Here is a 17,057-nt window from a genome sequence, read left to right on the forward strand (position 1 = left end):
TATACCTGTGAAGAGACAAAGAACAGCAGACAGGGAACACATATACTGAGAGAGAAACTTGTTTTTTAATTTTTACTTTTTTTTTTTACATAAGCGGTGTACTATTTATAGGCCGTGTTTTTTTAAACATAATTTTAAAGGGACTGAGCTTTAATTTACCCTTTGGGAGAGCACGGCTGCGGAGCAGAACTAGGGGCAGGGCATCAGGCCACCGTAGGGAGGCCTCCTGGCATACTTTCGAGAGATGTTGCTTAAGGGTCTGATTGATCCACTTTACTACCCCACTGGCTTGCGGTCTCCAGGGTGTATGGAGTTTTCAGGGAATCTTTACGGTGTCTGAGATGCTTTGGACGATTTTTGACGTGAAGTGTGTTTTATTGTCAGATTTTATTCACTGGGGAAGTCCAAAGGGAGGAATAATCTTTTTAACAAACTTGAGAGCCACTGTCTTGGCAGTGCAATTGCGACATGGAAAGGCTTCTGACCATCTGCTGAATCCATTTACTATGACAAGGAGATACTTGAACTTTTGGGTCCGGGGAAACTTAGCAAAGTCTATTTGCCACACCCGTCCGGGGCCTGGAGTGGGTTCCAGGGCTGCTGGTGGTACTGGGTGTCCTGATTGGGGGTTATTCTTTTGACAGACTAGGCATTTTGTTTGTACTTGGGTAGCTAGGGCTCTGAGTCTGGAGGTTATGAAGTACTTTTTTATTACTTGGATAAGTGCCTTCCTGCCAGCATGAGTGGTTTGATGTAATTTTTGTAATACTGGCAGAATTAGGCCCTTTGGTAAGAGGACTTTCCCTTCCGGGGAATGAAGCCATCCCTCCTTTTCCTGGAGACCAAGTTTGTCAGCTAGCTGTTTCTCCTCCCCAGAATACTGAGGGGTTGGGAGCTTCCCCACTGATGGGATAAGGGCATGCATATAGGTGTTTTTAGTCTGAGGGAACATCAGGGTGGCAGCATGCTTTGCCTCTTTATCTGCCCTGGCATTACCCCTGGTCACATCTTGATCCTCCCTCTGATGGGCCTTATAGTGTCCCACTGCCACTTCCAAAGGGAGTTGCACTGCCTCTAGAAGCCGGAGGATTTGGGGCCCGTACTTGACTGGGGAGCCTTGGGCTGTCAGCATTCCCCTCTGCTTCCACAGGCCAGCAGGAGCATGCAACACCCCAAAAGCATATTTGGAATCAGTGAAAATATTGACCTGTTTTTTTTTTGGACAGTTCGAGTGCACGGGTCAGGGCCACTAGCTCAGCCAAGTGGGCAGAGGTCCCAGTGGGCAAACTTTCAGCTTCCACGCTGTCACTGAGGGTTACAATAGCATAACCCGCCGGTTTTTGCTCATTTATTACCATGCTGCTACTATCAGTGTACCACTCATAATCTGCATTTGGGAGGGGCACATCCTTCAAGTCCGGGCGGCTAGAATATTGGGCATCTATGATTTTTAAACAGTCATGTTTCTGTTTCTCAGTTTTTGGTAAGAGGGTGGCAGGGTTAAGGGATGGACAAGGCTGCAGCCTGACCTCAGGGTTCTCTAAGAGCTTTGCTTGGTATCTTGCCATACGCGCTTGTGTGAGCCAGAGGCCGCCCTTAACATCCAGTAAAGCGCGTACCATGTGTGGTGTAAAAACCTGTATTGTTCCCCCTAGTGTCAGTTTCTCTGCTTCTGCCAGGGTCAGGGCGGTGGCTGCCACTGCCCGCAGGCACGCTGGCCAGCCCTTGGCTACTTGGTCCAGTTATTTCGAAAAATATGCCACCGGACGTTTTCATGCTCCTAGCAGCTGTGTGAGTACTTCCAGGGCCACCTCCTTTCGTTCATGTACATACAACTGAAATGGCTTGGAGAGATCTGGCAGACCTAGAGCCGGGGCTTCCATTAGCTTTTTTTTTAGGATTTTAAATGCCCTGTCAGCCTCTGGGGTCCAATGAAAGGGGTCATGGTCTGCTCCTTTTACACAGTCGTACAGGGGTCTAGCCTATAGTTCAAACTCTGGGATTTATATTCTACAGAAGCCTGCCATCCCCAGAAATGCTCTGAGCCGCTTGCGATTACTCGGGATAGGAACTTGGCATATGGCTTTTATTTTTTTATTTGAAAGCTGGCGTTCCCCCTGCTGTATGTAGAACCCGAGGTACTGTACCTGTGGGAGAGCAATCTGAGCCTTACTTCGTGCTACCCGATATCCTTGGAGTCCCACAAAATTCAGGAGACTAAAAAATCTATTTCTTCATTTCCCACCCGCATTTTTACACGGGGTTCCGGGGGTAGGATGATCTGTTTCCCCTGACACCCTTATTTTTGTTTTTTTATCGCCATCATAGAGGTACTTCCCCTTTTCTTTTTGTTTGGGCACTTATTTTTTTAGTGTCCCTCTTGCCGACACAGGGCACACTGATTGCGCCCCAGTCGTCTTTTTCGTGGGCCTGGACGTCCGTGCAACGGCCCCCTTTTTTTTGTTTACTTTCCTTCGTGCCTGCCTGCATTGCTGCTACCATTAATTTTACTTGCTTTTTTTTTTTTTACTTCTTTTAAACTATGCACTTGATTTGCTGCTTCTAAAATCTGTGCCATGGTCATACTTATCAAATCCTCCTTTTTCTGTAGCTTTCTCTTAATTTCGGGGGCTGCCCTGCTTGTAAATACTCCTTTAATAATTGCCTCAGTTTGTGGATTATTAGGATCTGCATTGGTATACTGTTGGATCGTGTTTCGAATGTGCTGCAAAAAAGCTCCAGGGCTTTCCTTTGGATCCTGCACTACCTTCTATGGTTTAGTTTAATTATTCTGTCTGACAGCTGCATGACGGAGTCTATACAGTAGCAGCTCCTTATAGAAGGTGAGGTGGGTCATAGCCTGATTGTCATTTGGGTCCCACCTAGGATTTTTTTATAGGAACTTGATTATCTGGGATCGGGACATTGTTACGGTCTTGGTCATATCGCCTTTTCGCTTTTTTCCTTGCTTTAGCTATGACCTGTTCTTGTTTAACCTCAGTCAATAATGTTTGCAGAAGGACATTACAATCATCCCAGCCTGGCTTGTAGCTGCTAAGACATCCCTCAAAGGCCGATACCAACTTGCTTGGGTTGATAGAAAATTCTCCAGCCTGTGCTTTGAAAGTGGCCAGGTCCATAGGATTAAAAGGTGCATGAGTATAGACCTGCATGGTAAGAGCTTGTCCTTTCTATTGCATTAGGGGCGATTTTAGTCTTGGTAAGTAACGGGTATAATCCAGCAGATGGAGCCTGAACCTCACTATGAGCTTCACTAGGAATCTTACTTTGAGCCTCGCTCTGTGTGGGTGTAGGGGCCGAAGGAGACACCGGATCTGCCATTACATTTGGGGTGGGGATCCGGGGACTGACATTAATTGCTACAGGGCCAATCGGGGTTAAATTACAGCATTGTAAAATATCAGTACGAGACTATAAGGTTATAAACAAGTAAGCATACGAATGCTTATTCTACTTTGCCGTTTGCTGACAGAACAGGAGTAACTGGAGGATTGTATTATGATTTAGTGATCCTCCGGGAGGCCACTGTTCTTGGTCCTCTAATTGGTACTGAGGCCAGTCAACCGTACAAAATCTCTTCAATTTACCCTTAGTCATTGGATCTGATCCAAATATCTTCCAATTTACTAAAATACACTCTAGGGGCGTGCATCGTACCGTACCTCCCGTGCTCTGTTCCTGTCCCATACCTACAGGGTAACTGTGGGCGTCCCCAGGTTCCAACAGAGCCTATAATCCGGATTTCAAAAGGTTCCTACCTTATCCAAGGGACCGGTTCCCCAACATCGCGCACAGCTGCTCCTCCCGTATATCCAAGGAACAGGTTCCTCACTGTCTCCCACAGCTGCTTCTCCACTATGTGAGTGCGTTGCACCGTCGTTCCCTCCGGGGTTCATCAAACTCCTTCTCCTCTGAGGCCCCCAATGAACTCACCGGTGTGTGCTGGGCGTCGGTTGTCGCTGCAATCCTCGACCTCCAGAAGGGATCTGGGCAAGGCTAAATTGCATCCTCGTCACCCCACGTTGGGACTCCAAAAGCTGTTGCCGGCACCCAGTGCCAGAGGCGAACAACAGCAGGGGGGTTCGTTACCCGGTGTGCGTCACTCAATAATCACAACGGGGTGGGGAAGCAGAAAAGTTTATTTGCAGCTGCAAACAAGGTACAGGGAGAATAGAATCTCAAATCCTGCACATCAGAGCAGGTCATTACACACATTTATATTCCTTAATGCTACTGCACTACACATCAGCCAATCAAAACTTTGCACAAATACTCTGCCTTTCTTATATGGGTTAGGACAATGTTTATTTCCTGCAACCTCTAACAAGCATTCCTAGCAACTTAAAGAACCAGCACATCCTGTCTGGCCTTGTAGCTCTCTCTCCTATTATCTTTAACTTGGCGTCAGCAAACCTTACACTATGGGGCATTGTCTGCATCTGCAACATTGTTTTAAGAGCAAAAGAGCTTACTCAAATCAGCCAGGCCTGAATTCTATTAAGGGGGGTTGAGAAGAAGCCCTTAGGCCTTTAGCAGGGAGACCTCTTCGACCCTTATGGCCTTCCATCTCCTCAACTTAACTAGTGGCCATGCCCTGGGGTCTCCAACAGAGGTAAATGGAAAAGGGGATGTAACCAAAGGTAGATGGGGCCAGACTAACCTGAGCTCTTTCTTTGAGCTGAGAACTGGTTGTTTAGAGAAGGGAAATGCAGCAGATCTAATATACTTGGACTTCAGTAAAGCATTTGATACGGTATCACGTGGGAAATTCTTAGCTAAATTAGAGAAGACGGGGATCAGTACAAGAATTGTAAGGCGGGTAAGGAACCAATTAAAGGGGAGAAGTCTGGAAACTCAACTGTGGGATCGGAGGGAGGTTCCTAATGGAGTTCTTCAAGGATCTGTTTTGGGATCCATCTTCATTAATCTCTTTATTAATGGTGTTAACCCAAAAAGTAGGAGAGTGATAACAAAACTTACTGATGATTAAAAAGCTGGGAAACATGGTCTGTCCAGAGGGGGTAGAATATTATACAGGAAGATCTGGATGACCTTGAAGACTGGAGTACCAGAAGAAGGATGACATTTAAAGGTACCAGGTGCAAAATCCTGCCCTTAGGGTCTAATAAGAAGAATTTCTTCTTGATGCTGGGGCTCATCAGTTGGAGGCGACAGAGGAGGGGCGAGACCTTGATGTGTTGGTTGATTATACGGTGACTGAGCCACCCATGTGATGTGGCCATGAAAAAGGCAAATGTGATGCTAGGATACATCAGCTGAGGCACTTCCAGTCGAGACAGAGAAGTACGAAAGTACATGGCCCTGGAGAGCCCTCCTCTAGAATCCTGTGTATGATTCTGATCATTCGAGAAAGATGAATTCAGAGTGAAACAGGTACAGAGAAGAGTTCTCAGGATGATCAGGGAATGGAGGGCCTGTCTCACGAGAGAAGGCTGGGAGAGCTGGGCTGGTTTAGTCTAGCAAAACAAAGGCTGAGAGGGGATCTGATGGCTCTCCATAAATACATCGGGGTAAACACCAGGGAGGGTGGAGAGCTGTTCTAGCTAAAGGACAACGTAGGCCCAAGAACAAAGGCGAATCAACTGGCCAAGAACAAGTTCAGGCTGGGAGATTAGAAAGTTTCTAACCATTTGAGGAGGGAGGTTCTGGAACAGCCTCCCAATAGGGGCAAACTTTATTAGTTGTAAGAGAGCATTGGACACATTTGAGTGTGACTGTATGAGAGGGTTGCTTGTGGGATGGGGGTGGACTGGGCAACCCTGAAGGTCTTGTCTGGTATATGTCTTATGGTCCCAAGTCTCTTGCTTCAGCTGCTCACATGCAGGGGTCAGGAAGAGATTTTCCTCGCCAGTGTATTCTGGGTTGGGCGGAGTGTGTGTAAGGCGGGTAAGGAACAGAAAGGAAGCCCTGCTGGAGCTGCGAATGGGTTTGGCTGGTGTGGGGTTGCAATTGGTGTGTTACTAATGAACGGTGAAGCCTTGAGTTATGGAGCTCACTCGAAGTGAGTGCCAAGGAAACCCGCACACTGCCCCGCTGTGTATCCTGTATCTGCCACAGAAGGAGTGAAGAGAATCAAGAGAGCTGTCTTGGGTGACCTAAGGCCAGAACTGCAGGGGGCTCTGGGGTGGGACTGAGGAGTATTGACAAAACTGGGCTAGCAGGGAGCTGCTGGTCGGGATTGAGGGGCATGAGATCTTTGTCTACAGTGAAATGGTTGTCCAATTCGGTTCCTAGTTTGATGGTTTTGCCTTCATCCCTCCACCTGCATGAGCAGCACAAACCTCTGTGCACTTGGCCTCTAACCCAGCCGCGGGGCTCTGTGCTTGTAGATTTCAACCATGCTTCATACTTTGCTGTGAATATCACATTGCAGCTGCCAATGGGAGATGCTGCCAGGGATTTCTATGGAGCAGCAGATAGCCCAAAACCCAGGGCTCCGACGCAGCCCCAAGACGACCCTGACAGCAGCGACATGGAGGAGATGGAGGTGGAGGAGATGGGAGAATGGGAGAGCGAGGAGATGGATGTGGATTAGAACATCTGGGATTTGAGAAGTGCTGGGTGTGCATATGGCACCATACGATGCACCCACACGAGAGGGGCTTCCTCACTTCTCACTGTTTACAGAGCTAGGCATCTCAGGGGTTCTCTTATATATATTTTATTATTCCTTTCTTCTTTGCACTTACAAACTTTGAGCAGATTTAGGAATGAATGAATGTTCCGTTTCCAGTGGTGTCTTCATGCCAACAGCTCTGGGATTCGGACACGAAACGGGAACAGTAGGGTAACGTGCATCAAATCTCTTCAATCCAGACAGCGTGATCAGCATGGGCAGCAGGTGTCATGGGGCTGTGGGCACAGAGGTTGCAGTGCCCCGGGGCTGGGGTCTCACCCTCCGACCTCTGCCGTCCAGTGCTGGGGCTGTGGGCTGTGGTGAGGGTGCTTTGGGCTCCTGCGGGGGAGAGGTAGGTAGAAGGGGAGGGAGGGGGGCAGAAGGGGAATGGCGGGACCTCAGGCACAAGGGGAAGGGCCAGGGGCTAGGCTTCATAGGTGGCCAACTCACTGGCAGCCAGTGCTGATCGGAGAGTAGACAAATGATCGTCAGGCTTTGTGCTGACCAGGTCTAAGTCAGAGCAGCCTTGGGGCTGCTCTAATGTACATTCCGCTCCACATAGGCCCGGGTAAGCTGAGAATAGCTGTACTACAATGCCTTCTGGCCATGGGAAGCAGGGCAGTTGAGGCCTTTCCACCAGCCAGGGAAGCCTCTATCTGCAGGTATCCTCTGAGGGTATTGACCCTGTGACATTGCACTTCATAAGCTTTATAAAAATGTTTAAGTGTGAATATGATATAACTGGAATATGCTTTATGCAAAAGGTCTCTATAAGTTTTGTAATGAGACCTTACAAATCTACTGAGTGTGTTCATCCTATTTGGATGAATGTGTCATTCTTGTATCTGAAATTAGGAATATGAGATATCACTCTGAGATCCTACTGTAGTTATGCAAAGTGTGGGCCATTAATGGTGGCTTAGAATCTTGATGGCTCCCATTAGCTAGGACAACTGACTGTAGATGGCTCTGTTCACCTGCAAGCCTTCACCGCATACGTGCGGGCCAGTCCTGAAAGAATGGAGGGGGGCTCACAGGACATGTGAACATGTCACATGATACTTGAATCCATCTTTAACCTGGTGCTTTTCCATTTAGAAGGAGGAGTGGAAACCCAAAAAGACCGTGAGAGGATTCCCGCCTTGTGCCAAAGGTATCAAAGGGGGTGGAACAGAACAAAGGGGGCTGCCAGTCATAAGAAATCCCCGAGTTACCACCTGAGCTGGAACAAGGCTGTACCAGGGGAAAGGATTGGGCCCAGACTGGAGGGAGTCCAGTCTGGGAAAGAAGCTTTTTGGAACATCTCTCAGGGTGAGATTTATCTGTATTCCGTTTCTTAATGTATTAGGCTTAGACTTGCGTGTTTTGTTTTATTTTTCCTGGTAACTTATTTGTTCTGTCTGTTATTACTTGAAACCATTTAAATCCTACTTTTTATATTTAATGAAATCACTTTTGTTTATTAATTAACCCGGAGTAAGTGATTAATACCTGGGGGAGCAAACAGCTGGGCATCTCTCCCTATCAGTGTTATAGAGGGTGGACAATTTGAGTTTACCCTGTATAAACTTTATACAGAGTAAAACGGATTTATTTGGGGTTTGGATCCCATTGGGAGCTGGGTGCTGGAGACAGGTAACCTGCTGAGCAGTTTTGGGTTCAAGTCTGCAGCGTTGGGGGTGTGGCCCAGACCTGGGTCTAGGTTTGCAGCTGGCAAGCATGTCTGGCTCAACAAGGCAGGGTTCTGGAGTCCCAAGCTGGAAGGGAAAATGGGCTCAGAGGCAAATTCAGCACGTCAGGTGACAGGGCATTGCAGCTGTTCTCCTCACCCTGGTCGAATGCCTTGTGCGGGTTGTACCTGGGGGGTGCAGGGGTGGAATGAGCCGGGGACGTCTGCCCATTTGAGCGATTCATAGCAGGCATATGAGGCACTTTTGGGGGAGCCTTGTCCAGGCCTGCCATGGGTCTGCTCTCTCAAACCACCACCCCTGGCAGCGCAAGCCTGACCTTCCAGTCCCCTGCAGGCCTCGCTCTCTGTGTACAGGTTAGCGATAGACACTCCCAAAGCCTCTGAGCGTCCCTCTGCAGTGCTCAGCCCGTTCCACGGAGCACATGCAGAACTGTGACTCTAATCCCACAGGCGCGGTCCACAGCAGCTTGTAAGATTCAATTCAGGCCAACCACTCTATTGAGAACACAGCAATTAGATATACAGAAAACAGGAATGAGTTTATTATCAAAGAACAGAGAAGCAAGCGAGAGTGAATAAATACTGGTAACACCCATTGTTTCATGTTCTGTGTGTATATAAATCTCCCCATTGTATTTTCCACTGAATGCATCCGATGAACTGAGCTGTAGCTCACAAAAGCTTATGCTCAAATAAATTGGTTAGCCTCTAAGGTGCCACAAGTCCTCCTTTTCTTTTTGCAAATACTGGAAAGTAATGGTTACATAGAAAACAAAATACTAACACTTTCTAGAGCTGGGGTTCTCACAAATTTTTGGCAGCCTCAGAATGAGGCTCTGACAATACTGAACTAACTGTAGGAAAAACAAATAAATAAATTACATGTGCATATTTACATAGGGATTTTTTGCAGACTCAATAATAAATACAAGGTACAGTTGTGTCTTATCTTTACTGGACGGGTAGTGATCAATGGCTCCATGTCTAGTTGGCAGCCGGTATCAAGTGGAGAACCCCAAGGGTCAGTCCTGGGGCCGGTTTTGTTCCATATCTTCATAAATGATCTGGAGGATGGTGTGGATTGCACTCTCAGCAAATTTGCGGATGATACTAAACTTGGAGGAGTGGTCGATACGCTGGAGGGGAGGGATAGGATACAGAAGGACCTAGACAAATTGGAGGATTGGGCCAAAAGAAATCTGATGAGGTTCAATAAGGATAAGTGCAGAGTCCTGCACTTAGGACGGAAGAACCCAATGCACAGCTACAGACTAGGGACCGAATGGCTAGGCAGCAGTTCTGCGGAAAAGGACCTAGGGTGACAGTGGACGAGAAGCTGGATATGAGTCGGCAGTGTGCCCTTGTTGCCAAGAAGGCCAATGGCATTTTGGGATGTATAAGTAGGGGCATAGCAAGCAGATCGAGGGACGTGATCGTTCCCCTCTATTCGACATTGGTGAGGCCTCATATGGAGTACTGTGTCCAGTTTTGGGCCCCAAACTTCAAGAAGGATGTGGATAAATTGGAGAGAGTCCAGCGAAGGGCAACAAAAATGATTAGGGGAGTGGAACACATGAGTTATGAGGAGAGGCTGAGGGAGCTGGGATTATTTAGCCTGCAGAAGAGAAAAATGAGGGGGGATTTGATAGCTGCTTTCAACTACCTGAAAGAGGGTTCCAAAGAGGATGGCTCTAGACTGTTCTCAATGGTAGCAGATGACAGAACGAGGAGTAATGGTCTCCAGTTGCAGTGGGGGAGGTTTAGATTGGATATTAGGAAAAACTTTTTCACTAAGAGGGTGGTGAAACACTGGAATGCGTTACCTAGGGAGGTGGTAGAATCTCCTTCCTTAGAGGTTTTTAAGGTCAGGCTTGACAAAGCCCTGGCTGGGATGATTTAACTGGGAATTGGTCCTGCTTCGAGCAGGGGGTTGGACTAGATGACCTTCTGGGGTCCCTTCCAACCCTGATATACTATGATTCTATGACCTAAACACAGAAGAAACCAGTGCTTTGCACAGTCTTGTCTTTTTTGTTGTTCTTTTGCTTTTTTGGTCAAAGGTGGACGGCTGTACAACAATTCTGAACTAAATTTAAAAATGCTTTACATAATAGAAAGGATAATGACTAATAATGAAAGAATGTATCTGCCAATATGTCCAAAGTTTCTTTCACAGACAAAAAAACCCAATCAACGTAGCCCAGTAATAATAATGATAACAGTAACAACAAAATCTGAGCTGTTGCTGTTGTCTTTTCAGCTTGGTTTTTGCATCATTTAACAGCTTGCGCCTCTGAAGCTCACCGTAGTAATTTGGTTCAACTTCCCTTGCACAAGTGCTGTAGGGACGTTGCACGACATACATTTCAATTTGATGAATTTCTCTCTCACACTGCAACTTGTTCAGAAATGGAATCAGATGGCTTCGGAAACACAGGAAAGTGCCTTTCCCCCTGGTGCTGAAGTGTTTCTTTTTCTTTCTATGTTTTGCTTTTCTTAGCAGAAGGTCCCAGAGGAGCCACCTGCTGTCACATTCAAGGTCATTTTCTGGCACTAGATTATCTGAAATACTTTCTGATACCCAGTCACATTTTAACTTTTTCACCTCCCTCCCCACCCCCATGAACAATCGCAACCTACCCAAACACCACGCAGTGAGATGGCCCATAGCCACTTACAGAGCTACAATAACATGAGATGTAAACACAGTGGTTAGAGGTCTATAAAATCATGAGTGGTGCGGAGAAAGTGACTAAGGAAAAGCTATTTACTTGTTCCCATAACACAAGAATTAGGGGCCACCAAATGAAATTAATGGGCACCAGGTTTAAAACAAATAAAAGGAAGTTCTTCCTCACACAGCGCACAGTCAACCTGTGGAACTCCTTGCCTGAGGAGGTTGTGAAGGCTAGGACTATAACAGGGTTTAAAAGAGAACTGGATAAATTCATGGAAGTTAAGTCCATGAATGGCTATTAGGTAGGATGGGTAAGGAATGGTGTCCCTAGCCTCTGTTTGAGATTTGAGACCTCTCGGGAGATTTGGGAGGGTTCAGCACTGGTTTTTGGTCCTACAGCAGCTGATCTGCAGGGTCCCACATCCTAAGGAGCATACCAGACAGGGAGTCTGTACCCCAGGAGAGTGCCACAGAGGCCCGAACTCAGGACAGTGTCTGGTAGCTCTTCAGACCCAGTGAGGCTGGAAGCAGGTGGGATCCAAAGGTTGGGTCCAATACAGCAGAATGGGAACTGTCCATTGGGGAGCCCTGACCCAGAGCCAAAAGAGCCTGATTTTTCAAAGTACTGAAGTAACCCAGACCGGAGAAGTGGGGGGGTCTCCATCCCCCTCAAATGGCTGGCCTGCAAAAGAGCTTTATCAATGGCGGGGGGTTTCAGTTAAAGAAGTGGATTCTTTCGCTCCTATGGCAGAGGCTCATGCTTCTACTGCTGAAGTCCCAGGGTTCAAGCAGCGCTGGTTTTGTGATCACACTTGGAGCCCACTGAAACCCATCGCGGAGTGTTGGGCAGCCATCACTACTGTACCCCGTTCCCGTGGGAGCCCCAGGTGTCCAGCACCTGTGAACCGCAGGCTCCTTTAACATCGGTGCCTTGTTGCGGATTCAGAGGCCTCACCAGCCAAGTCACTCAAACCTGCCGGCTGCAATCCCCAGCGGGACCTGCACCTGCCATGCAGTGCTCGGCATTCTGCCCTCTCTAGCGGCCACTGTTAACCTGAGCTCCCTGCTGCCTCCTTTCCCCAGGGGGGGTCAGACACCCCAGGGACCTTGCTGAAGAGGGCTGGGGGAGAACAGCGAGTGTCCCAGCTGAAATCCCAGCGCGCTGCGAGGGCATCTCTGGCTATGGCGGGCTCTGTCTCCGGCCCAGCACCGTGCTGCGGGGAGGAGCCGAGAGTTCAGGGACACGCCGGCTCCCATCGGTCTCCGATACACGCAGGACGCGAACGGACCAGGGTCGTGTCTGGTGGTTTCACTAGCACTGAATGGTGGATCTACCTGAGCTCAAACAGCTCAGACACCAGAATCCCCAAGCCCAGGGAATTAGTCCAGAGGGGCGAGAGAGACTCACAGGTGGTTGAATTTGGTGCCGTTGGCCCATGTCCAGGGCTGACCCTGTTCCCTCCGGAGGCCGATCCAGTGGTCCTGGACACCCTTATGGCACAGCAGGAACACCTTCAAGAAAGCCGAGGGACAGCAGGTATCAGCCCCAGCTCCGGTGCTTCCCCACCCCCCCATCCAGGGCTCTGTGCCGCAGAGAATCCCAGTCTCATATTCATAGAGTATCAGGGTTGGAAGGGACCTCAGGAGATCTTCTAGTCCCACCCCCATCCCCAATTAAATCATCCAACAGATTTTTTGCCCCATATCCCTAAATGGCCCCCTCAAGAATTGAACTCACAACCCTGGGTTTAGCAGGCCATTGCTCAAACCACTGAGCTATCCCTCCCCCCATATTGAAGAGTGCTCAGTTTATTTTTTTGGGGGGGAGGCGGTGTTCCCCTGCCTTTTGCAAAGTACAAGATCACCCAGGCAGTATTAACCCTCCCCCTGCACAGAGCAGCCCCACCCCTGTGCTCCCAGTCACCCGCACCCCAAGTCCCCCTGGGCTGGGGGCAGGTGCTGGGTCTGAGCTCTCTGCAGAGACCTCTCTTCTCACAGATCAGCCCCCGCTCACCGCAGCAAGGCAGGAGGAGGGAGCGAGTCAAGCTGAAGTGGGAGCGGTCAATGTGAGAGGATCCCCTCTTCCCCTCCTCCTCAGCTGGCTGCTCCTTTCCCATCCCCACAACAGGAGCACTGGCTGGGTTCTCAGTACCACTCCAGCAGCCAGCAGGCCAGGAGATGCCTGAGCCAGCCCTGCCCTAGACAGAAGCTGTCTACCTATTTGGGGAGGGGGGCAACTGAGAATGGGCAATCCCTGTGATCACAAACAGACAGTAGGGCCCTGGGCCCAGCCAGGGCTGGCGTTCAGCAGCTGGAAGTTCATTCACTCTGGCCTCCCAGCACGGGAGGGCTCAGAGCTGCTCCTCACCCCACGGGGCAGAGCCCAAGTCCTACTGCAGCAGCCACCACTGTGCCAAGATCAGTGTATGGCAATTCGAGAGTCTCTCACCATTTCCTGCTCACTGTCGATCCCAGCCAGGGAGGCACCCGGTGCACAGCAGCGGCTCCGGCTGTCGGTCCAGCTCCCTTCCGTTTCTGAGAAATAGTAGCATTTCCCTCGGTATCCCATCCAGCCATCTGGGCACGAGGGGCCAGCAGGGGGGCACAGATCAGCTGATGAAAGCTGAGATGTCAGCACTGAGAATGAGACAGTCACATGGAGAGTAAGAGTTACACCTAGAATTGGGCATTTGACTGGTACAAAAATTGGTCAACTGATCAGTGAAAACTGTCAAAGAGTGGTCAGATATTTTAAAATACCAATTTATCAGAATTGGTTACCTCCCGCCAGGAAGAAAAAAGAGCAAGATGTCATTCTCTCCAGTAAGTTTAGCTTTCGATAGATACGGATCTACCTAATTTTTTTTTAAAAATGTACTTCACTGAGTTATTTTAGCTCAGAAAAAAAAGGCAAAACAATGAAACCAGGTTCCGGAAAACACAAGTGAGTCTCCAAGATGCAATCCGAAAGGCAGGCTGCCTCCTACCCCCAGGGCTCTCGCTGGAGTATTTGACTGTGGCCAAACAGGCAGTCAGTTGACCGGCTTGCCAAGCCCATTGGGACCCCCAGCTGGGGCTGGACCAAGGCAATCAGACGCAGGGGGACGGAGACGTTTGTCACTGTAAGTTTGCCTGACAAGAAGGATTCCAGGGACACTCCCAGCCTGCGAGGGACTGACACAGCTCAGAGCATTTCACCCCAGGCACAAGATCAACAGCTGGACGTTCAACCTAGCAACAAACAGCAGGTGAACAACTGAGAAGAACTTGGGAACTTTCACGCAGGGACATGAAAGCCACAAGGGGGCGCCAAAAACCACAGCAACCGGAAGTGACCTGTTGCACTCTGGGCCAGGAATGATGGAACTTAATTCGCCTCCTATCTGCAGACTTTTCTCTCCCCAAACACAGCAGCAAGAAAGGCACTTTCTGGAATCCCTCACGGCAGTGTATCCCTTTCAGAGCCATGAAAGAGCAACAGTGGGGTCACCCATAATTGACACCAAAGAGGATTTGAAAGGCCTGTCTAGTTGAGAGGAGTCGGACTCAAACCCCTCCAGATGTTTTTGAGAACGTCACTTTTGTTTGCACCACAGTAACTCGGTAGCTGGTTTTCAAGCCTTCTCATGTGGCTGGCGCTCAGCAAGCAACAGACACTCTAAGTCTGGAAGAGTTAGGAAACGTGGCAGCGGTGATCAGAAAACGAGCATGTGTTCACCTCACGCACAAGGCATGTCTGACCCTGTAGATTTAACTGTCCAGTGCACGGTAGCCCACACCCCTGCCCTACTGAACTGAGCAGAGAAGTCAGTGACTAACAGTTGATGGCACAGGCTGTCTCCACCATCCATCTCCAGGTCAGATGCCACATGTTCTACACCTGCAGGTGTGTAACCAACCCTAAGCTCACAGATTCCCACCTTACACACTGACAGCCAATGCTGCTCATTGCAACAGCCTGCCATTACAGCAGGGAGCTGGTATTCAGGGCCCATCTGTATCCGAGCAATCTGCACCAGTATAATCACAGTGACACAGTGACATCAGGGCAAACACCTCCTGGAGATGCGCTGGAGCAGTGCGGCCCGCTCTGGTAACTTCCTGCAGCGAACTGCACCAAGGCAAGCTCCTTTGTGCACCAGTGCAGTGCGTCTCCTTTAGCGGTTTGCACCAATTCAACTGCACGGATGTCATGACATCGGCACAGAGGATTCCTAATGCAGACAGACCTGGATTCAATCCCCTCTGCCAGCTGCTAAACCCTCCTGGGGCCCAGTGATCAGATCCCAGGGCAGGAGAGAAATCCCATCCCCGACAGCCTCCAGCACGCCCTGCCCCAGATGACGGGGGGATACAGCAGGGTTCATGTTCACTGCAAACAGACGCCCTCTGCATGAGCACACGCTGTCTGGGCAGCCCGGGGGTGTGAATGGTGCTAAGGGACCCTTCATGGCCAAGCTCAGCGATTGGGGGGTTTCCACACTGCGCTGGTGGAGGGGTCTCGACTGACTTCTACAGCTCATTTCAATAACACGGCAGCACCTGCCGCCCGGCCACAGGCGTGACCTGAAGATCCAGGAAGGCCAGGCTGGTAACCTCAGAGCAACACAGGGAAGGCAAAGGGCTCAGGGATGCGCTGCACCCTGTCCCATTGGACACCCTGGACAGGGACTGTTTCATGGCGCATGGCAAAGGCGACTTGGGTCCAAAGTGCTCAGAGATGGGCTGGGGGGGCTAATATCAGTCAGATCATCCCGACACAGAGAGTGCCCAGGTGCAGGGGTCTGGGAGGGAGCAGGAGGAGGGTCGGTGAGGAAGATCCCCCAGGAATCCTCTGTCCCAGGGGCAGAAGCCAGACAGGCCGGGAGGAGGGAGTGAGCGTGGTAGGTCACGGGGTAATGGGATGCACGGAGATCGTAGATGGAGGGGAAGGGAGCGGGGCGGAAGCTGGGAACTCACCTGCCAGAGCAATGATGGCAGCGATCAAAGGAGACGATACAACTATCAGTGCAACCACAACTCTAGGGGTTGGACTTTTCTGGCAGTTACAAGGAGGGTCTAAAACAGACAGACCCGTCAGGCAGGGCTGGGAGGACACGTCTCACTGACAGCACCGGGGCTGGAGCTGCCCTGGAACATGCACCGTTCTGTCGATTTCTCCTTCCATCAGACACTCTGGGAGGGGAGCCCAGAGGGTCAGGCAGACCCACCCACCAAGGCAGATGGAGGGTCCATGGCTCCCTAGAGCTACCCTGGGGCTGTTACCAAGATCCGGCTCTGGCTGGGTAGCAGGGCCTCAGAGCAGCAGCCGGGCCATGGTAAGAGCAGCAGCTGTGGGGAACTACAGACCCTCCCCCTGCTCTGGGCAGGGAGCCTGGGGGGAGGGATACAGACCTGGGGCTGCTCTCAGCCCCCCACCCCAGGCAAGTGGAGGGTCATCCACGGCTCCCTGCAACTGCCTGGACTCCAGCTCCCAGCCAGAGGTGGGGTGGGGGGACCTCAGGGGGAAGAGGAGGAGGAGGGGAGGAGCCAGTGACAAAAAGTGGGAGGGCCACGCCCACTTCCAGCACCCCAGGCAGTCTCAGTGTCTCTCTCCAGCCTGCCCCCAGGCAGAGATGCCCCATTACCTGGGTTCCCTCCAGTCTCCAGGTGTCCATTGCCATTAACACACAACTCCTACAGCGGCTCTTCGCTCTCAGCAACCCAGCTGCTGGCCCCATTGTCCCTCTCAGCGACACTCAGGCCACAGACGCTGCTGCAGGTGCTGGGCTGGGGTCAGCTCCTCTCGGTCTGAGTGGGTCCGATTTGGCAGCAGCAAAGCCGAGGCAGAGGTCCTGGCCCTGGTTCCCCGTCCCTGCTCCAGACTCTCCAGCTGATCTGAACCCGAGACAGACCAAGCAGGACAGGTCAGGGGTGGGGGAGGCCATTTGTGGTTTCTTGTTCCCTGCCCAGCAGCCCAACCCCCTGCCAGAGGTGGTGCCATGATGATTAAAACCCCTTAACTCCTATCGGCCCCTCCGCCCCCAGGGCCT

General features: G+C 50.4%; 1 pseudogene across 1 annotated transcript in view; it reads right to left on the minus strand.

Annotated features, from left to right (window-relative positions):
- LOC311530634 (C-type lectin domain family 2 member D-like) overlaps nucleotides 1–16,745 on the minus strand; it is a 192,199-nt pseudogene extending 175,454 nt beyond the window's left edge. The window contains exons 1-2 of the transcript in view: nucleotides 16,653–16,745; nucleotides 15,985–16,083 (exon numbers count right to left, since the gene is read on the minus strand). The product of the transcript in view is annotated as a C-type lectin domain family 2 member D-like (transcript). The remainder of the gene's footprint in view (nucleotides 1–15,984; nucleotides 16,084–16,652) is intronic.
- Between the last annotated feature and the right edge of the window lie 312 nt (nucleotides 16,746–17,057).

Source organism: Lepidochelys olivacea, assembly GCF_965140295.1.
Source record: "Lepidochelys olivacea isolate rLepOli2 genome assembly, chromosome: 14".
Classification (NCBI taxonomy): Eukaryota; Metazoa; Chordata; order Testudines; family Cheloniidae; genus Lepidochelys; species Lepidochelys olivacea.